The following is a 21,729-nucleotide window of genomic DNA, read 5'->3' as shown; positions in this document are numbered from 1 at the left end:
GGCTCCTCTTCAGCAACTCATCCCTCGGGCTAGGCTCGTACTGTATTAAAAATGTGTTTTTGTTTCATACTTTAATTATTATACATAAATTCGTGTATAGGCCTAGGTTGGGTGTTTAGATTTGTTGTGAATTATTTATATATTTATATATTTATAAAACATCTCAAAGGGACAGATATTTTTTTACTCTCAGTATTGTTTGGAGACGCATGTTTATGTTCCTCTTTTTGGGTGGATAATATTTTTGTTGCGTGCAAATATTGCACGCTTGATGACTTATCAAGGTGGTTGTGGTACACCTCGGGTGTTTCTAATGTGTTTCTAATGTTCTAATGTGTCTGGACGAGCGGGTGAGTAAGCGAAGGAGACGGGCTCCAGCTCCTGGACCCCTCTAAACCAGTCTTTGACACCGTAAATTTTGACATGTCTAGTAAGCTTTCATCGTGTGTAAACAGTGAGAGATTCACCGCGATTTTTGTGTGAGAGAGACTGCTTTGCTCTTCTGTTAAATTAAATGGATGTTAATCTTTCTCTTTGTCTCTTCAATAATCTACGAGATTCTCTGCGAGTAACCCCGAGCAGAGATCACCCGGTGCGCGTGAGAGGTGAGCTGTCTGCTCCACTGGGATTAGAGAAAACTGTTGCAATTTGTAGAAGCTAAAGCAATACTCTTGGCCCAAATGTGCCGTCGCGCGTGGAGCGGGAAGTCCGTCAAGAAGTGACGCCGGGGGGTGTTAGCGTGGGAGTACTGGGGCGTGGGAGCCTCCACGGCGCGCCTCCCCTTCCCTCACGGGTCACATTACGGGTTGGGTGGGACAGGAGATGAGGATGAGTGACGCTGGAAGCGTGGTGTTGAGGGTAGCTCCCCCACGCGCCTTGGCTGGTGGTCGCGTGCCTTCCGGTGGGGTGAGAGCTGTACCACCTGCGCCACAGCCTGTAGCACCACCTGGGGTGTGTAACAAAAAGAAGGCCTGGTCGAAGACCGGGCCGCGGGGACGCTAAGCCGCGAAATCATCTCAAGATAGGCGAGAAAGCCAACAGTGGCCAAGGTCTGTTGTTGTCTCTGAAGAGTAGCGGGTGTGGCGCCCTTGTGAAGCTGGCCCACCACAGTCATAAGGTCGTGTGGCCAGTCACTGGCACAGTAGCCTGTGAGTGGCGCCAGTCACCGGCACACAGTAGCCCGCGAGCGGCGCCAGTCTGGGGTGGTACAACCATGTCATTGTTTATGTCCGTGGGTGAGTAATAAGCCATGTACGCGGACAGCTCCGCATCACATGGAATGCTGAAGGGTTGGGGCCCGGGTTTTGTTTATCACGGCACTTTGTGTGGTATGAGCCTCATGTGTGCGCCTAGCTTCCTAACATGTCCTCTCGTACTTATAAGTATCTTGTACGATGGGATCATGTGTCCTCCAGCTCGTCTGTCTTCAAGCGAGGTTAGGGTCAGCTTCCTCGGTCATCGCAGCTCGGCTCTCTCTTCTTGGAGCACTGCTCTGTGTGTGTTTTAATTTCCTTTGGTTTTTGAGGTGGAGGGAGGATGCTTACGAGTGCTGGTGTGTGTGTACTCACCTAGTTGTGCTTGCGGGGGTTGAGCTCTGGCTCTTTGGTCCCGCCTCTCAACTGTCAATCAACAGGTGTACAGGTTCCTGAGCCTATTGGGCTCTATCATATCTACACTTGAAACTGTGTATGGAGTCAGCCTCCACCACATCACTTCCTAATGCATTCCATTTGTCAACCACTCTGACACTAAAAAAGTTCTTTCTAATATCTCTGTGGCTCATTTGTGGCTGTGTGTGTGTGTGTGTGTGTGTGTGTGTGTGTGTGTGTGTGTGTGTGTGTGTGTGTGTGTGTGTGTGTGTGTGTGTGTGTGTGTGTGTGTGTGTGTGTGTGTTGAGAGGTGGGTCAGTAGGGCATGTGTGGCCCTCGACACCTGTACACACACACTTGTTAAGGGTTATGGCACCTGTAGGAAGTTTTCAAGTCCTTTATGACTCACCCTAATTGTCAGGCGAGACAGTCAAGGGCAGTGTTAGTTTGTGAGAGCTTGCGGGCGTGCTTCCTGCCCTCAAAACACACGCACACCTTGCGTGTGCTTCCTTATCTCTCTCAACACACGCACACCTTGCGTGTGCTTCCTTCTCTCTCAACACACGCGCACCTTGCGTGTGCTTCCTTCTCTCTCAACACACGCGCATCTTGCGTGTGCTTCCTTCTCTCTCAACACACGCGCACCTTGCGTGTGCTTCCTTCTCTCTCAACACACGCGCATCTTGCGTGTGCTTCCTTCTCTCTCAACACACGCGCACCTTGCATGTGCCCACCTCTGAAAAATAGACTTATATCACTTATCACTCACTAATATCACTTATATTAGATAGCAGGTAAAGCGGAGACTCATGATGTCGGAACAAAAAATTCCAAGCAGCACGGGCTATGGTGAGCCCAACTGGTACAAGAGATGTTCAGGGAGGTCGGGGCACATGAACTAGCGCTCGACATAAGCGCATTTTAAGTGAATAATTTTTGGTTTATGCGCATGCGCTCATCTCTCCCCTCAAGCCAATTCTCACTACCACGTAATGTCTTCTCCTTGACCTTCCCAATGTCATTGTTGATGTGTAAAGCAACATAACACTGTCATGTGGTACACAGTATGTATGTGACACACACATAGGGTGTCATATGTAACCCGCAGACACAGTCTGTGACGTGCAGCACGCAGAGGCTGCCATGCGCTACACATAGGCATGGAGACCACTCTTGCCTGACAACAGCTGCTCTCAGAGTCTTGGAGATCAGACTAGCAGGGGAATGTGGGCCTGAAACGTTGTGGGGGCGCCTGTGGTAGTGCGTGGTACTCAGGAAGCATTATCGCTGTTTCCGGTGCATGTAATATGAATGATAGACACAAGGGTGGGGGGGACCCTGCCCCCCCCTCTCCCCGCGACCCCCAACAGGGCCAGGATGAGAGGGGGGAAAGGGGGGGGGGGTAGGTTAGGCACTAACCTCAGATACACAGGTGTGTGAGGCACTGGGGGAGAGGGGGAGACCAGTGAGTCACCCACACCTGCGATGCCTCACCAATAAACTCCATCAGTAGAGGCACTTTAGCTACTTTACTGTACGTCCACCAGCCCCCTCCTCTCTCTCTAGCTGTCTCCTTCTCTGTCTCGTTCACTGTCTCGTTCTGTCCCGTCCCGTCCCGTCCCGCACAGACAGACACTGGAGTATCCAGGTCGTCACCACCTGACACCCTCACACAGCCAAGCATAATAAATAAATTGCAAATGACCACGCGCGCGCCATACCCCACACGGGCCCCCACACACACAACACGGGGTGTTAGCCGACACCCGGAGTGTCGTGGTGTGTTTACACCCCCAAGTGTCGCGTGTGTTTGATGGACTGGATGCCGCTGATGACCTCACGTTTGGCCGTTACTGGCATCAATGTGGCGGTCAGTTTCGAAATTCAGACTCGTCGCGGACTAAATTTATTTTGGGGTCTGGTGCCGGGGATGGGGCTGGTGTAGGGGGGTGCCGGGGATGGGTCTAATAGGGGGGTTGTGTCCAAAGGCGTGTCAGGGAATTCATGTTAAAGGAGCAGGTGGTGTGTGTACGCGTGCGTTAATCAACTCCCCTGAGTTCAATACTTTGAAATTGAAAGGAAATGCGAAAAAATCGATCCAACGGTTAAAACTCAGCGTGGGGGGGGGGTTAAACCCCCCCCCCACGCTGGCTGACTAGTTTGTGTACTCGCCTAGTTGTGCTTGCGGGGGTTGAGCTCTGGCTCTTTGGTCCCGCCTCTCAACTGGCAATCAACTGGTGTACAGATTCCTGAGCTTACTGGGCTCTATCATATTTACATTTGAAACTGTGTATGGAGTCAGCCTCCAGTACCACATCACTGCCTAATGCATTCCACTTGTTAACTACTCAGACACTGAAAGGTTCTTTCTAACGTCCCTGTGGCTCTTGTGGGTACTCAGTTTCCACCTGTGTCCCCTTGTTCGCGTCCCATCCGTGTTAAAACGTTTATCCTTATCTACCCTGTCAATTCCTGTGAGAATTTTGTAGGTAGTGATCAAGTCTCCTCTTACTCTTCTGTCTTCCAGTGTCGTAAGGTGCATTTCACGCAGCCTTTCCTCGTAACTCATGCCTCTTAGTTCTGGGACTAGCCTAGTGGCATACCTCTGAACTTTTTCCAGCGTCTTATGCTTGACAAGGTACGGGCTCCATGCTGGGGCTGCATACTCCAAGGTTGGTCTTACATATGCTGTGTACAAGGTTCTGGATGATTCCTTACACAGGTTCCTGAAGGCTGTTCTGATGTTAGCCAGCCTCGCTCATGCCACAGATGTAATTCTTTTTGTGGGCTTCAGGAGACAGGTTTGGTGTGATATCAACTCCTAGATCTTTCTCTCTGTCCGTTTCATGAAGTACTTCATTTCCCATTCGGCATCCTGTGTCTGGCCTCCTGTTTCCACCGCCTAGTTTCATTAGCTTGCATTTAATCGGGTTGAACTTAGTAGCCATTTGTTGGACCATTCATTCGGTCTGTCTGGGTCATCTTGTAGCCTCCTACTATCTTCATCTGTTTTAATCCTCCTCATAATTTTTGCACCATCAGCAAACAGAGAGGAACGATTATATACCCTCTGGGAGATCATTTACGTATATCAGGAACAGTATAGGTCCAAGGACTGAACCCTTCGTGACTCCTCTGGTGACGTCTCGCTAATCTGAGACCTCACCCCTCACAGTAACTCGCTGTCTTCTGTTGCTTAGGTACTCCCTTATCGAGTGGAGTACCTTCCCTTTCACTCTTGCCTGCATCTCCAGCTTTTTCACTAGCCTTTTGTGTGGTACTGTATCAAAGGCTTTCTGATAATCCAAAAATATGCAGTCTGGCCCACCCCTCTCATTCTTGCCTTATTTTTGTTGCCTGGTCGTAGAATTCAATTAATCCTGTGAGGCAGGACTTGCCATCCCTGAACCCATGCTGATGCTGTGTTACAAAGTTCTTTCGCTCCAGATGTTCAACTAGCTTTTTTTCGCACCATCTTCTCCATCAGCTTGCATGGTATGCAAGTTAGGGACTCTTGCCATTGTATGTGGTGATCCTGTCTCCCTGAGCTCTTCTGTCTTCCAGCGACGTAAGGTGCAGTTCTCTCTCAGCCTGTGTGTGCGTGTGTGCGTGTGTGCGTGTGTGTGTGTGTGTGTGTGTGTGTGTGTGTGTGTGTGTGTGTGTGTGTGTGTGTGTGTGTGTGTGTGCGTGTGTGTGTGCGTGCGTGTGTGCGTGCGTGTGTGCGTGCGTGTGCGCGTGCGTGTGCGTGTGTGTGTGCGTGTGTGTGTGAAAACAGACTGCTGGACAGATAACAGGGTGCGGAAGCTGGCTATCCGACAGCCATTGTGTTACCTGCGTTCCCCTGCCCCTCGAGCACAAGGTCCATTGTTCCTCTGCGCTCTTGTCCATACCGGCTGGGACTCTCCGCCACCACTCACACCACATGTGATGTGAGGACACGATTATGACGGAAGGTGGCGGCCCAGAGGCCGGGTGGCGCGCAGAGAAATCTGTGGAGGCCAAGGCTGTGGCAGCCATGATGGCGATGGGGAGACGTGAGTGATCGACGTATTCAGAAAATATCAAGGGCAGCAATCGGAGGATTGGTGCACAGTTGAGCCCCTCGTGCTCGTCCGTTGAGCCTCCCCGAGCTCGTCCGTTGAGCCTCCCCGAGCTCGTCCGTGTGAGCCCCCCATGCATACAATGGTGCTGCTAGCTCCTCTTCTGCTCTTTAAATTCGTTCAAGGGCTCTTGTGATGGGTTTTTATTTTTTAGATTTGTTTGACAGTTGAAGATTCAGTGGTTTGAGGCCTATGGCTGAGTCGAGGTCACTCGAGCTCACGCGGGCGTCGGACGGAGCAAATTCTGTTAGAAATCGTGAGGAATATCGTGCACCGGGTGACCCTGGCCGTCGCTTCCTTCACCTTCCTTCCCCCTGCCTTCACCTTCCTTCCCCCTGCCTTCACCTTCCTTCCCCCAGCCTTCACCTTCCTTCCCCCAGCCTTCACCTTCCTTCCCCTGCCTTCACCTTCCTTCCCCCTGCCTTCACCTTCCTTCCCCCAGCCTTCACCTTCCTTCCCCTGCCTTCACCTTCCTTCACTCGGCTCATTGTTGATAAAAAATTGTGTACCCTCGGCTCAGACGTAGTTAGTTGTCTTGTGAGAAACCTTCCGGTACGGTAGAATTATCGTACCAGGGATTCCCTGGGGTCACGGGGGTACGTGGACAGTAGCAGTGAGTAGCAGTAGCCGTCTCAGTAGCAGGACAGATGGTTGATACCATACATAGTTGTCGTGTCACCTGGCTGTGTGACTTAACACGTTAGACGAGGCTTTTAATAAGCCGACGGTGTTGAGACGCACATTGGTAGCCACCGCTTTTGTCCAGATTTAGGTACAGGTCCAGATGTGGCTCGCCCGGGTGCCCCCTGCTCGCCCGGGGGCCCCCCTGCTCGCCCGGGCGCCCCTCCCTCGCCCGGGCCCTTCACCCACGCCGCCAACACCTCCCTCGAGCAGTACCTCGCCTGAACGCCACTCTCGAGCATGGACTGAATCGCAAATAAAATATTTGATCAAACTTCATAAAGTGATGGAAGCTGGAGAGGACTGTGTTGGGGGGGGGTACTTATGGGGGTACTTGGTGGGGGGAGACAAGTGCTAGTGGGGGGGCGGAGGGGGGGGGGCACGAACAGCCTCGGAGCCCCAGCTGCACTCTAACCCCCCCCTGCCTCTCCATCTTTCACTTCTCACCTTCATCTCACGCTGAGGCTGGAAGTAATATTCTTCATAACTTCCGTAAGCGTGACTGTCGGCTTCCGTCCGCTACTGTCGCGTTGCTTTCGCTTTAGCGTGTTTGTGGTGGTTGGTTACCTATCCACGAAAGCACTTACGAACCCGTACATCTTTTCTCAATCTTTGGCGTTTTTGTTTACAATTATTAAACAGTTAATGAGTTCCAAAGCACCAGGAGGCTGTTTATAACAACAACAACAATTGATTGGCAAGTTTCCATGCTTGTAAACTGTTTAATAAATGTAACCAAAGCCGTCAAAGATGGAGGAAAGATGTACTCGTTCGTAAGTACTTGCGTAACTGCTTTCGTGAATCTGGTCCCTAGACTTACAGGCCCGAGTCCGGGGGGGGGGGGGTGTATGGTGTAAAACCATGGTTTGGCATCAGTGTAAGCCTCGGGAACACTAGAGGATTCAGTTACCATGTTGTGGTGTAGTGGTGTAGGGCATTTGCTTTGGAGTACTCACAGCACAGAAATAAATCCGCAAGGGCCGTGATGAGGGTTCGAACATACGTCCGAGAGGATCCCAGACGCGCCTTAATCCCCTTGTGAATGTGTTCATTTAATGCATCATGCTATTGTGATTTCTGTGTGTAACTCAGAGCTCAGCTTCGGAGCCTCCTCGTGGTGTCTGATTTTTTCATCTACAAACTGGATTTTCCCCCTTGCCAAATTCAACTTTTTGGGGAGTAAAGAGAATAGAGGGAAGTTTAGAAGTGAGAAATACAGTGAGAGTTGTGAAAGGAGGCGGGCTGTCCCCCTTGCTGATCTGTGGTGGCTACCTGCCTGCCTCCTTCCCCGAACCAGTCCGCCTCCCTGTGAGAGGGGACCACCTCCCCTTTCTGTGTTGGCCGCCACCTCCCCTTTCTGTGTTGGCCGCCACCTTCCCTTTCTGTGTTGGCCGCCACCTTCCCTTTCTGTGTTGGCCGCCACCTTCCCTTTCTGTGTTGGCCGCCACCTTCCCTTTCTGTGTTGGCCGCCACCTTCCCTTTCTGTGTTGGCCGCCACCTTCCCTTTCTGTGTTGGCCGCCACCTCCCCTTTCTGTGTTGGCCGCCACCTCCCCTTTCTGTGTTGGCCGCCACCTCCCCTTTCTGTGTTGGCCGCCACCTCCCCTTTCTGTGTTGGCCGCCACCTCCCCTTTCTGTGTTGGCCGCCACCTTCCCTTTCTGTGTTGGCCGCCACCTTCCCTTTCTGTGTTGGCCGCCACCTTCCCTTTCTGTGTTGGCCGCCACCTCCCCTTTCTGTGTTGGCCGCCACCTCCCCTTTCTGTGTTGGCCGCCACCTTCCCTTTCTGTGTTGGCCGCCACCTTCCCTTTCTGTGTTGGCCGCCACCTCCCCTTTCTGTGTTGGCCGCCACCTCCCCTTTCTGTGTTGGCCGCCACCTCCCCTTTCTGTGTTGGCCGCCACCTCCCCTTTCTGTGTTGGCCGCCACCTCCCCTTTCTGTGTTGGCCGCCACCTCCCCTTTCTGTGTTGGCCGCCACCTCCCCTTTCTGTGTTGGCCGCCACCTCCCCTTTCTGTGTTGGCCGCCACCTCCCCTTTCTGTGTTGGCCGCCACCTTCCCTTTCTGTGTTGGCCGCCACCTTCCCTTTCTGTGTTGGCCGCCACCTTCCCTTTCTGTGTTGGCCGCCACCTTCCCTTTCTGTGTTGGCCGCCACCTTCCCTTTCTGTGTTGGCCGCCACCTTCCCTTTCTGTGTTGGCCGCCACCTTCCCTTTCTGTGTTGGCCGCCACCTTCCCTTTCTGTGTTGGCCGCCACCTTCCCTTTCTGTGTTGGCCGCCCTCATTGACCCGTCTCATCTGTGTTGGCCCCAGCATGTGCCTGCCTCACTCGTGCCTGGCCTGGTGAAGCCTCCAGGACTCGCAACTTGCGGTGACAAGATCAGGTGTCAGTGTTGCTCAGACATTGGGCACGTCCGCGGTTACTGAGTCCCCATACGCGGGTTCTTTCTAACGTCCCTGTGGCTCATTTGGGTACTGGGTTTCCACCGGTGTCCCCTTGTTCGCCTACCACCCATGTTAAACAGTTTATCTTAATCTACCCCCTGTCAGTTCCTCTTGAGAATTTTGTAGGTTGTGATTGTGTCTCCTCGAGCTCTCCTGTCTTCCAGCGACGTGAGGTGCATTTCACGCAGCCTTTCCTCGTAACTGTGTGTGTGTGTGTGTGTGTGTGTGTTTTATTATTATTTTCTACCACAGACGTGGCCACACATTTACAATGCTAACCAGCATATACATTTTCTTCTGTCCTCCATGGACAGGGTTAGAGGTGTGTGTGTGTGTGTGTGTGTGTGTGTGTGTGAGAGAGAGGGGGATGAGGGAGAGTTGACTGACGAGCCCAAGAATCCCAGCAGACCACCACAAGAACTGAAAGTAAAAAGCAGACACCACAACACCTGGCCATGCGTCCTACACAAGCAGACACCCACAGCCTGCTAGATCACTGTTGTCTTAAGAGCAGATATTAAATTGTGTACAAAATGGTAATGTTGATTTTGTGCCGATGTGGAACTAGTTTAAATATATAATAACCTACGAGGTTGTAGACGAGTGCGGTTAGGTCTCTCGTCCTGAAGGGTAGCGTTTCGTAATAATAATAATCGTTTCGTTAGACTGTTTGTGTCGGCTCTGCGTCGGGGGTCTATTAAGAATTGAGCAGAGAAGCAGAACTGCGTCATGCAGGGAGTGGGTTATCCCACCTGGCGGTTTCTCTACATCACTGCCAGCCTGGCCTGCACCACCTGCCAGCCTGGCCTGCACCACCTGCCAGCCTGGCCTGCACCACCTGCCAGCCTCACCTGCCAGCCTGGCCTGCTGCACCACCTGCCTGCCTGGCCTGCTGCACCACCTGCCTGCCTGGCCTGCTGCACCACCTGCCTGCCTGGCCTGCACCACCTGTCTGCCACATTTCCCCCTTCACTTGCTCAAACATTTTTCTAACTTTCACTGTTGCTGCTTAAGAATAAAAAAAATCCGTTTGTCAGGTCGTGTTGGATATTCCGGTATGGAGGGGAGATGGGGGGGGGGGTTGAAAAACTAAGAACACCGGACATTCTTAGCTCACGTCTCATACCTGTAGCCCCCTCTCCCTTCCCTCTCACCCCCCCCCCCTCTTCCACCAGGCATCAACACAATACCAACCACAACAGCCTCTTCAACCCCCGCCTGTACTCGATACACCTTATGGATATCTTCCTGTACTAATGAGGATTGCCCCGCGCTGTTAGGAGTGCCTCTCCGGATATCCTTAGTGCTATAGTTACATATCTTGTTAATTTACTTTAGTTACTGCTGACTAAACAAATGGTTTCAACCCATTTTCTGAAAAAATGGGAGCGGACTTGTTGCTGTGATTGATGATTAAGCGTTCAGAAATGTTTGTGTACATATTTGAACATCTCTAGATGTTGAACTATGTTTATCTTTGGTCGTTTTTTAGAGTACTTGGCAAGGTATGCTTGTCGGTGGTGGTCATATGTAGTTAAGTTCTTCCTCACTGTTGTTTTTCACGTGTATTGACATGACATGTGCCGTCTTTCATGTGTATTGACATGACATGTGCCGTCTTTCACGTGTATTGACATCACGTGTGTACCGTCTTTCAGCAGCTGCCCAACATGTTCCTTCACACTTAAGTGAAAATCAGTGGTACGGGTTGACCAGACCACACACTAGAAGTTGAAGGGACGACGACGTTTCGGTCCGTCCTGGACCATTCTCAAGTCAATTGTGAATGGTCCAGGACAGACCGAAACGTCGTCGTCCCTTCACCTTCTGGTGTGTGGTCTGGTCAACTTAATTTACCCGCGTTATTGTGACTCCTCGCCTGCAAGTGGTACGGGTATATACCTAAGAGCTCCTTCGCAGCGTTATAAAATCCTCGGTCCTCCACTGTGGTATAATGTCTGGTCCAATAGCTTTTAGTGTCATCTAGTGGTGTTATTTGTCTCATTGTGTCCTCTGTTGTTGCCTCAATAGGTGTTAGTATCTCATCAACGGTCTCGATTCGTGCAGGTCGGTGTTCAATCCCTGACTGTTCATAAGTGGTTGGGCACCATTCCTTCCCCCTCGTTCCATCCTAAATCCTTATCCTGACCCCCCTTCCCAATGCCATATAATCGTGATGGTTTGGCGCTTTTTGCTGATAACTCCGCTTCTGGCATTGGAAGCTGTACTCACCTAGTTGTACTCACCTAGTTGTGATGCGGGGGTTGAGCTCTGGCTCTTTGAACACCTGCAAATTGGGATTTAATCCACACAAATTTCCATGTCATCTGTGTGTTCACTTCTCCTTTTGCATAATCTAGTCACTTGGTCAATCACTCTTGTTTTTAGATTTAGCCACTCAGAACGAAATGCCCATGTAGCACGGGCTATGGTGAGCCCGTGAATTCACTGTTAATTTTCCTTCTTATATGGCCATGTAGTAACTTTGGCTGTTTCTTTGCTTGGATGCAATGACATTTTCACTGTTTTTCTTGGTATTCCTTCCTGGCTCTACTCCATCAGTTCTCTGTATCCTCATTTGACACTAATCATTATTCCCTAGACTATCTTTCAGTGAATAATTATAATCTTCCTCCCATTGTATATTTCCCAGACACTCTGAACTCGCATGTGGCGTAGGGCAGGTGTGTGGCGTAGGGCAGGTGTGTGGCGTACGGAGGAGGGTGAAGCGTAGAACAGGTGTGGGCATGAGAGACGCTGGGCAGGTAGGTGTGGAGGGTCGTGGGCGGGTGGGCGGGCGGTGGTGTGGGCGTGTTGACCTTGGCAGGCGAGAGGATGGGGGGGCTGTGGGTTAGGGGGGAGGGAAGCAGGGCAGGTGTGGAGGCAGGTATCCAGGCAGGGGTAGGTTCAGCTCCAGCATCCCTGGCCCCTAATGCATCTGTACCTCCAGTTGATCCCCCCTTCCTCTCACACCTGTAGGCATCTGGGCAGGCCCACCTTTTCTGAGCCCTCGTGGTGCTGAGTGGTAGGTGGGTGTGGTGGTGGGGCAAGTAGCACGGGCTATGGTGAGCCCGTAGTGGACTTACCTGCCACAGGAGCGGGGCAAGTAGCACGGGCTATGGTGAGCCCGTAGTGGACTTACCTGCCACAGGAGCGGGGCAAGTAGCACGGGCCATGGTGAGCCCGTAGTGGACTTACCTGCCACAGGAGCGGGGCTGTGTGTGTGAGGACCAACGTTGGAGGTTGCTAGTTCGTAATTCTTGAGGGTCGATGTGGTGGTCATAACTGTGGGACGGGAATCCTTCCCGCGCATTACCCCATCCCTGGACCATCCCTATCCCCCCCCTCTCCCCATCCATTCCCTCTAGCCCAGGATCACTGGCGGCCTGCCTGCCAGGCTTCACTGTACCACCACCACCGCCACTATTTAATACACAGTTCACCATTTGGTCAGTACACTTCTAGCCTCGCTCCTATGCAAGTCCACTACGGGCTCACCATAGCCCGTGATACTTGGAACATTGTGTTCCAAGTAGCCGAGTCTAAAACCACCACCCATTTTTCGTACTACAAGCACCGCCACCACAACACACCAAGTGGACCTAGCCACTGAAGGGAGAGAGAGATAAAGGGAGGTGGGGGATATAACAAAGATTCTAAGGGAAATTGATAGGTAGAGAAAGCAGCAGTTTTTATTTTTTTTCTACCACAGACGTGGCCACACATTTACAATGCTAACCAGCATATATACATTTTCTTCTGTCCTCCATGGACAGGGTTAGAGATGTGTTAAACATATAGTTCAAGGGTTTATTGAACAATCGACCACAGAAGGTGATTCGGTGCTTTTAAAATGCTAAGCTAACCTACATACGTAAATACATAGATACACACATTTACGTATGTCCTACATAAAGTGTTCGATGTAGAAAGCAGCAGTGTACGAAGCTAGCAACAACAGAACTAGCGGTCATAGATGGAAACTCGAGACGCCAATGAGTCAAGAGACTTCAGAAAGAACTTTGTCAGTGTCAAAGCTGTCAGTAAGGATGAATAGGTTAGACATAGGAGTTGTTGCAACTAGTTCGATTCAAAGTTTTAAATGTAAAATATTATAAAAGCGAGATAAACAAGTCATTGCGTTAATCTAAGAACGTTGAGAAGGCGGGGCCAGGAGCCTAGCTCGACCCTGCAAGCACATCTAGGTGAGAACACGTGACCAACAGGAGCATCACAGGATGAAATATATCTTAAGAACATCTGGAGAGAGGAGCCAAGACACTAAGGACACGGTGGCTGGGTATAGCTTGGCACGGGAGAGGGCCACAGGTGGATGTAAGGCAATACTCGCCTTCACTGGTAAAGTGAGATGAACTTGAACAAGTGGTGGCAGGAAACCAGTCACAGCTTTTACACCAAGTGCGATGGTCTTGGAACGTCGCCAGATTTACATTCTCTTGGAGTAATAAGTAAGAGGCGGGGCTCAAGAGCTGCATCTCGCTTCCCCATTGTCACAAGCAGGTAAGCACCAGCAGCAACATGATGGCCGACGCTCCAGGCGTCACGACTCGTCCCCTGCTACTCACACTCTTGCTACGTGGTGCTCCCTGCCCCTCTCCTCGCTCCCTGCCCTCTCCTCGCACCCTGCCCATACCCCTTCCTCCACCCTCTCTACTGCCGACTCTGTCCTCCGGCAGGCCTGCTGGGCTCCCTCCACCAGGCCTGCTGGGCCTAATTCCTCAAGATTAAAAGCTTACTGTCCACACCTATTGTAGGTGTGGACACGAGTCCGGGTAGCCAGTCCCGGAGTAAGTTTTGGGAAGCTCCTCGACTACCCACAAGATCACAAGTCAAGCCTGGCCGCAGTGATTACTTGATCTGGAAGGCTGGGGCTTGTGGAGGCCCGCAGGCTCACAGATCGTAATCTGGCTGGTCCGGGATTTCCTGCAGGAACTTGTGGAAAATACTAAGTCTGTATAGTGCCTCAGCAATGTCTCATCTTCCACTGTCGTTGTTCAGTATTTCAGTGTCAAGATATCTCTGGAGCTGGTTTGGTTGTGTGTGGGGATTGTTTCTTGTTGGGGCCTTGGTTGTGCTTTGCTGTTTGTGCATTGTCAGGTGTCTTGGGAGAGAGAGTTGCTGTCTTGCCTATATACTGAGATCATTGGGGCTGACAGTCCCCCAAGTGGGCGTGTGAAGCCATAAATTACATACTAGTCCCAAGGTGTTGTGGTGGTATCAGGAGAGATTGTTATGACCAAGTTGGCGGTATTGGTGCTCATACAGAATATTAACGAAATCTGGTTGGTGTCTGGTGTCTATCAGTAATGTCTTTTTAGAACTTTCTTCCGTTTTAAGTTAGCAAGACAGCTCTCCTTCCTTATAATGACCTCTTCGACATACCCATTAGAGTATACATTATTGACTAGGATCTGCCTTACTCTACTAAGTTCCTCGTTAACCTCTTCAAGAGGACATCTTCAAGAGGAAACTAGATTGTTTCCTTCAAGGAGTGCCGGACCAACCGGGCTGTGGTGGGTATGTGGGCCTGCGGGCCGCTCCAACCAACAGCCTGGTGGACCAAACTCACAAGTCAAGCCTGGCCTCGGGCCGGGCTTGGGGAGTAGAACAACTCTCAGAACCCCATCAACCAGGTATCAACCAGGTAACCTGCTTCCAACTGGAGCAGTGTGGTAGCCTCACGGAGCGAGACTTGACAGCGTCTAGCGAGTACTGGTACCAGAGTTGGAACCTCTTTGTTGCCAAGAGAGCGAAATGTATTATTTATAATATCACTCCGCTTAGAGTGAACCTACAGCCATGTTTGGGCTCGAGTAGTAGTCGTTGTCGCAGCCTCTTGTGTCTGGTTGGTCAGGTTGTTGGTCCAGTGTGGGCCCCCAGACCCCCACCTGTGGTTGTTGGTCCAGTGTGGGCCCCCAGACCCCCACCTGTGGTTGTTGGTCCAGTGTGGGCCCCCAGACCCCCACCTGTGGTTGTTGGTCCAGTGTGGGCCCCCAGACCCCCACCTGTGGTTGTTGGTCCAGTGTGGGCCCCCAGACCCCCACCTGTGGTTGTTGGTCCAGTGTGGGCCCCCAGACCCCCACCTGTGGTTGTTGGTCCAGTGTGGGCCCCCAGACCCCCACCTGTGGTTGTTGGTCCAGTGTGGGCCCCCAGACCCCCACCTGTGGTTGTTGGTCCAGTGGGGGCCCCCAGACCCCCACCTGTGGTTGTTGGTCCAGTGTGGGCCCCCAGACCCCCACCTGTGGTCGTTGGTCCAGTGTGGGGCCCCCAGACCCCCACCTGTGGTTGTTGGTCCAGTGTGGGCCCCCCAGGACCCACACCTGTGGTCGTTGGTCCAGTGTGGGCCCCCAAGACCCACACCTGTGGTCGTAGGGCGCACCCCATCTCTCCCCCTCACACTTCACTATCCTAGTTTTACCTCTACACTATCATTCCTGAGCTAATATTGCGCGTCACTTTATTTTCACACGCTTAATAGTTTACACTTGTATCCAGTGAAGTGCATTTGTCAGTTCCAAATCTGAAGCCTATAAAGGTCCATCGGTTGTCACCTGTACAGTCTTCAGACCTTACAATCCTCCCACTGCTGTGGCTGACGGTATTGACACCACGATGGAAGTTGCTTTTTTAGATTCAGCAACTGGGAACAAAAGGTTCCAAGTAGCACGGGCTATGGTGAGGCCGTAGTGGACTTACCTGGCACAGGAGCGAGGCAAGTAGCACGGGCTACGGTGAGCCCGTAGTGGACTTACCTGGCACAGGAGCGAGGCAAGTAGCACGGGCTATGGTGAGCCCGTAGTGGACTTACCTGGCACAGGAGCGAGGCAAGTAGCACGGGCTATGGTGAGCCCGTAACTTATCTGGCACAGGAGCGAGGCAACTAGCACGGGCTATGGTGAGCCCGTAACTTACCTGGCACAGGAGCGGGGCAAGTAGCACGGGCTATGGTGAGCCCGTAACTTACCTGGCACAGGAGCGAGGCAACTAGCACGGGCTATGGTGAGCCCGTAACTTACCTGGCACAGGAGCGGGGCAAGTAGCACGGGCTATGGTGAGCCCGTAACTTACCTGGCACAGGAGCGGGGCAAGTAGCACGGGCTAGGGTGAGCCCGTAGTGGACTTACCTGGCACAGGAGCGATGCTTGCCGGTGTCCTCCCCAGTGATTTAACCCCATTTACACTTGCCTTCCTGTCAGCCCTGCCCTAGTCCAGTACCTCGCCTTCAATGTCAGTCCGGTCAACTTTTCCTCTCTTGCGGAACGGGGCGGTGTTGAAAGCCTTACTAAGGTCAAGATAAATATATTAGTGCTTGTATTATATTACATCTCTTGCTTCAAGTGTGAGTAAAGATGCTAGATGCACGAGTGCGTTTGATGGCGAATATGGCTTTCCTCGAATTGTACTTTTCAAGGTCATTTCGAATCGAGTTGAGTATTCTAATTCTAGCCTGTAGACGCTTTGCTGGTTGATACCTGGTTGATGGGGTTCTGGGAGTTGTTCTACTCCCTAAGCCCGGCCCGAGGCCAGACTTGACTTGTGAGAGTTTGGTCCACCAGGCTGTTGATTGGAGCGGCCCGCAGGCCCACATACCCACCACAGCCAGGTTGGTCCGGCACTCCTTGAAGGAAACAATCTAGTTTCCTCTTGAAGATGTCCGCGGTTGTTCCGGCAATATTTCTGATGCTCGCTGGGAGGACGTTGAACAACCGTGGACCTCTGATATTCATACAGTGTTCTCTGATTGTGCCCATGGCACAATGCTACGCTGATAAGGTAAATGCGTAGGTGTACTGTGGAGCAACATGCGTAATGGTGCTTGAGAACGTGTGGAGCTGCGTAACCAGCTGCTTCTAGTATCTGACACGAGGCTAAAATCCCGGGAGGATTGACGAGTAGATGTGAAGGCTCTTGATCTACTCCCATCACTCAAGCCTTCAGGACTACTCTGACAACCTCGAGCGTTCCTGGCACAAGTCAGCAGTGTGTTGATATGTAGAACACATTCCCTACATGAATAAATCCACAAGGGCCGTGACGAGGATTCGAACCTGCGTCCGAGAGCATCCCAGACGCTGCCTTAATCGACTGAGCTACGACATGGTCACAGGTTCGCAGGTTTGACGTAGGTTCGAATCCTCGTCACGGCCCTTGTGGATTTGTTCATTTGATGCATCACGCAATTGTGATTTGTGTGTGTCATTCACTACATTCTTCTTCACTTCGCTAGTTACGCTAGTTAGTGTGTTGATGTATAGAACAGATTAGCAGCATTCTTCACTCTATTCATTCCTTGCTTCAAGGTAAGCATGTGTACGCAACAGCTGCTGGTTAGTCCTTGAAGACGCAGGTGTGTGGCGTCAGGGTGACACACGTGTTTGTAAGTCTCTGTTTACCGACATACTTCAGCATACGTAATATGTTTGTATGATGTTCACACTTCCTCGACAGGCGGTCTTAACGCTGGTATGTTGTGTGTGTTCCTCTCCCCCCCCCCCCCCCTCGCTTAGTGTACTCGCCTAGGTGTGCTTGCGGGGGTTGAGCTCTGGCTCTTTGATCCCGCCTCTCAACACCTCGTTGGACTTCCGTCCAACCACTTGGGATGGACGGTAGAGCGACTGTCTCGCTTCATGCAGGTCGGCATTCAATCCCCGACCGTCCAAGTGGTTGGACATAATTTATTCCTCCCGTCCCATCCCAAATCCTTATCCTGACCCCTTCCAAGTGCTATATAGTCGTAATGGTCTGGCGCTTTCCCCCTGATAGTTCCCTCCTTCAACTGTTAATCAACAGGTGTACAGGTTCCTGAGCCTACTGGGCTCTATCATATCTACATTTAAAGCTGTGTATGGAGTCAGCCTCCACCACATCACTGCCTGTGTGGCCTGTTTATTAGGTACTTCCTTAGCATGTTGGGCTTTGCTTCTTCGTTATCAGTCGGTCGATATACACTTGGCGTTAGTGGTCCAGTCTTCTGTGCTTTAGGGCTAGTCTCGACTCTTGCCTCTATGTATCTCTTACCTACTTATTTTTGCTTTGGCTGTTTGGGGGAACTTTATTCTCCTTGTCCTTCACTTGGTATCCTTCGGCCAGATTCACGAAGGCACTTACGAACGTGTATATTCTTCCTCAATCTTTGGCGGCTTTGTTTTAAATTATTAAACAGTTAATGAGCTCCGAAGCACCAGGAGGCTGTTTATAACAATAACAACAGTTGAATGGGAAGTTTTCATGCTTGTAAACTGTTTAATAAATGTAACCAAAGCCGTCAAAGATAGAGAAAAGATGTACAGGTTCGTAAGTGCTTGAGTAAGTGCTTTCGTGAATCTGGCTCCTTGTCCTTCATTCTGGACCTTCATTCCTGCTTGTAGCGAAGGTGGGGGGGGGGGGGGAGGGAGTTGCTTAGTGCTAGTGGTGGTGTGAGGTGGGGTAGGTGACCCGGTTGTGGAGGGGGGGAGGGGCGTGGGAAGGGTCCAGGTGAACTTAGGAATTTCAGACAAAGCTTATCAGGGTAATTAGATTCAGCCATCGCTGTCGTTGAAGGCTCTCATAAACAGCTTAGGGAGAGCCGCTGGCGGCCTTGGGGTAGCTTGTTCGCCTCGCCAGCCATTTCGTCTGAATTCGAGCGCTGGCCAGAAAGGATTGACTGGGCGCCTTTCCTTAACTGTTGGCCCAGCAGTAACTGGGAGGCCTGGTTAGAAGTTCATTACCGGGTTGTTTTAAATGGGAAAACTAGTAGGCTTTGGCTTAACATGAGGTATCTTGAGATGGTTATCTTGAGATGATTTCGGGGCTTTAGTGTCCCCGCGGCCCGGTCCTCGACCAGGCCTCTACCCCCAGGAAGCAGCCCGTGACAGCTGACTAACACCCAGGTACCTATTTACTGCTAGGTAACAGGGGCATAGGGTGAAAGAAACTCTGCCCATTGTTTCTCGCCGGCGCCTGGGATCGAACCCAGGACCACAGGATCACAAGTCCAGCGTGCTGCCCGCTCGGCCGACCGGTCGTATGGGAAGGAAAAGTTCTAAGCCTGAACAGGTTGAAAGGAGAGTACATGAAGGACAGAAATGGGGAGCTCCAGACTCGATCCTGGACCACTGCTGTTCCTAATGTGTTACTAACCTCCCTAGGCACGCAGAAATCACAATAGCGTGATGCATCAATGAACAAGTCCACAAGGGCCGTGACGAGGATTCGAACCTGCGTCCAGGAGCATCCGGGTAAGCTCAGTCCTGCAGGCACAAATAGGTGGATATTCGTATACACTCGCCCTCCCTGCAGACTAATGGACACAGGTGTTGCACGATTGAGGTTCCACTCTCATCACTCGCTCTCACCACTCACTCTCACCTCTCACTCTCACCACTCACTCTCACCACTCACTCTCACTACTCACTCTCACTACTCACTCTCACTACACCTTCAGCTCTGCTACGTTTGGAAATTCAACAATCATCGATGTTTATAAATAACCTGGGACATATATCACATGCACTTTCAATAGTTTTCTTTTACATCAGATCTCTAATCATTGATTTTTTTGTAATAGGTGAAGGAATTCTGTCCTCGTGACCACCTAACCCTATACATCAAGTGGATATTTCGTTCAAGCATAGTCTAGGGCTGTCAATCATCCTAAACTGGATAGCAAGTCACATTGGCATAGATGGTAATGAAAAGGCAGACTCACTAGCAAAAACTGCCACTGCTCTACCTGTTGTACAGGTTCAAATACCTCCATGTGAGGTATTTGAACGCCATGTGAGGAGATAGTGAGGGGTAAGAGACGCGTTGTGAGGAGATGGTGAGGGTGAGAGAGGTGTTGAGGAGATGGGGAGGGTAAGAGACACCTTGTGAGGGGAAGAGGATGTATGGCACAAGTCTGACGGCGCACTCCAACTCCCAGAATGAAAAGCACCAAGAATAATTGACAAGCTCCAACACTATAGATTTACTAAACAAAAATTGTGCCACTTACGGGGCTATTCATGCCCGTGCCACATCTTGGGTGGCTTAATGTTCATCAATCAATCAATCAATCTTGACAAGCTCCAACAGTGACCCTGGGGGACCTTGTAACTCTGTCAATCACGCTTGTTTGTAAACATGGCGCTGCCTGTCTTGACTCCTCCAACCAGACGTTTGTCAACAAAATTGATTGGTAACAATCAGTTTGGTTTCAATCAAAATTGATTGGTAAACAATTGATTGGTAACTATTTGTGCACGCGCGCCATTACATCAATTTCCAGCAATCAAATTTAAGAATCACTTTTTTTGGTATGTTGGCGAAACTTGGTTAATTAGTGTTTAAATTAGAATGTATTTCCAGGGTCAATATTGACGGGTGGAATGTATTTTCCACCCGTCAATACATTAAAGGGGGGGGGGGGGGTAGAAATAGAATAAGCTACTCTATCCCTTTGAGATGTATTTCTTGTCTCAATAAACATACTTGAATACATTAAAGGTAGAACTACCAAACTAGTGCTTTAAATCTTAACACAAACATTGTAATCTAATCCTAAGGTTGAGTCGACATCAGAAAATATAGTGCCAGCCCACTAGGTAGAACAGGTGTAATCTGTGTGTTTGTCTGTAAGTTAGGTTAGCATTTTAAAAGCATTACAGTCAAGTTCTGTGGATGATTGTTCAATAAATCACTGAATTGTGTGTTTAACACAGCTGTTCATGAAGGACAGAAGAAAAGGTATATATGCTGGCATTGTAAATGTCTGGCCACGTCTGTGGTAGAAAATAATAATAAAAACCCACTAGCTAATCGGGCATGAAAGCGTTTCTGAATAACGTCGCATTTATTGGTTAAAACAGGTGTCGTGGGAGTATATTTACACGATTAATGAATAAATATAACCTTTTTCTTTTTTTTTAAATACAAGAGTTGTTACATTCTTGTAGAGCCACTAGTACGCGTAGCGTTTCGGGCAGGTCCCTGGAATACGATCCCCGCCGCGAAGAATCGTTGTTACAACCAAGTACACATTTTACTGTTGCGTTAAACAGAGGCTAAAGTTAAGGATTTGCGCTCAGTAAATCCTCCCCGGCCAGGATACGAACCCATGACAAAGCGCTTGCGGAACGCCAGGCGAGTGTCTTACCACTACATCATGGAGACTATAGAGACTAAACCTTGCTACAAACGTTTAAGATAACCTAACTCTGAAAGAACTTCTGCAGTGTCTTATACTTAAAGTGTAAGAAAGAGAATCTGCGAAAGGGCTGAATAACGTTAAGCTGCTCTGTGGCGTGGCAACAGTGTGAGGGAGGGTGGTGAGGGAGGGAGAGCGGAAGGAGCCTGCACTGAGGGAGAGAGAGAGGGAGGGAGGGAGGGAGGGAGGGAGGGAGGGAGGTGAGAGGTAGAATCTCACAATGGGTGGGAGGGAAGTGATGGTATGAGACCCACACTACCAGGGAGGGAGGGAGGGACAATTAGTTACTGGAGGTAAGTGGACTGAGAGGTTGGAGGGAGGGGCTCAGAGGTACTTGGTAGTCTGGGAGGGAAGGGTCGGGTCAGGTGCAGGTCAAGGAGAACCGGTTTTTCCTCTCCTTGGTAACGTCTTCAGTCGCCGCCTGAACCGTGGGAGGAGCAACGTCCCGCCCGCCCCCTCTACCCCAACCCTCCTCCCCACGTTCTCCCCTTAAACACCGACCTCACCTAACCTTCTTGGTATGTTAAGATAACCATCTTATTGCTTCTTATTTACAATTGGTGCTTTCCCCTGATAGTTCCTTTCTTCACCGTGCACATTCCACCCACTCAACTTGGAATTATCCAGACTAATTTGTACTGAATTCTCTCTCATTACGTCCTCCCAGCGACTATAAGAAATATTGCCGGAACAACCGTGGACATCTTCCAGAGAAAACTAGATTGTTTTCTAAAAA

General features: G+C 50.7%; 1 protein-coding gene across 1 annotated transcript in view; it reads left to right on the top strand.

The window, feature by feature from the left end:
• Positions 1 to 21,729, top strand: part of LOC123755280 (Na(+)/H(+) exchange regulatory cofactor NHE-RF1) — a 72,247-nt gene that overhangs the window by 30,224 nt on the left and 20,294 nt on the right. The window lies entirely within an intron of this gene.

Source organism: Procambarus clarkii, chromosome 55 (assembly GCF_040958095.1).
Source record: "Procambarus clarkii isolate CNS0578487 chromosome 55, FALCON_Pclarkii_2.0, whole genome shotgun sequence".
Classification (NCBI taxonomy): Eukaryota; Metazoa; Arthropoda; class Malacostraca; order Decapoda; family Cambaridae; genus Procambarus; species Procambarus clarkii.
The sequence above is the reverse complement of the archived record's forward strand: the minus strand, read 5'-3'. Positions and strand labels throughout refer to the sequence as shown.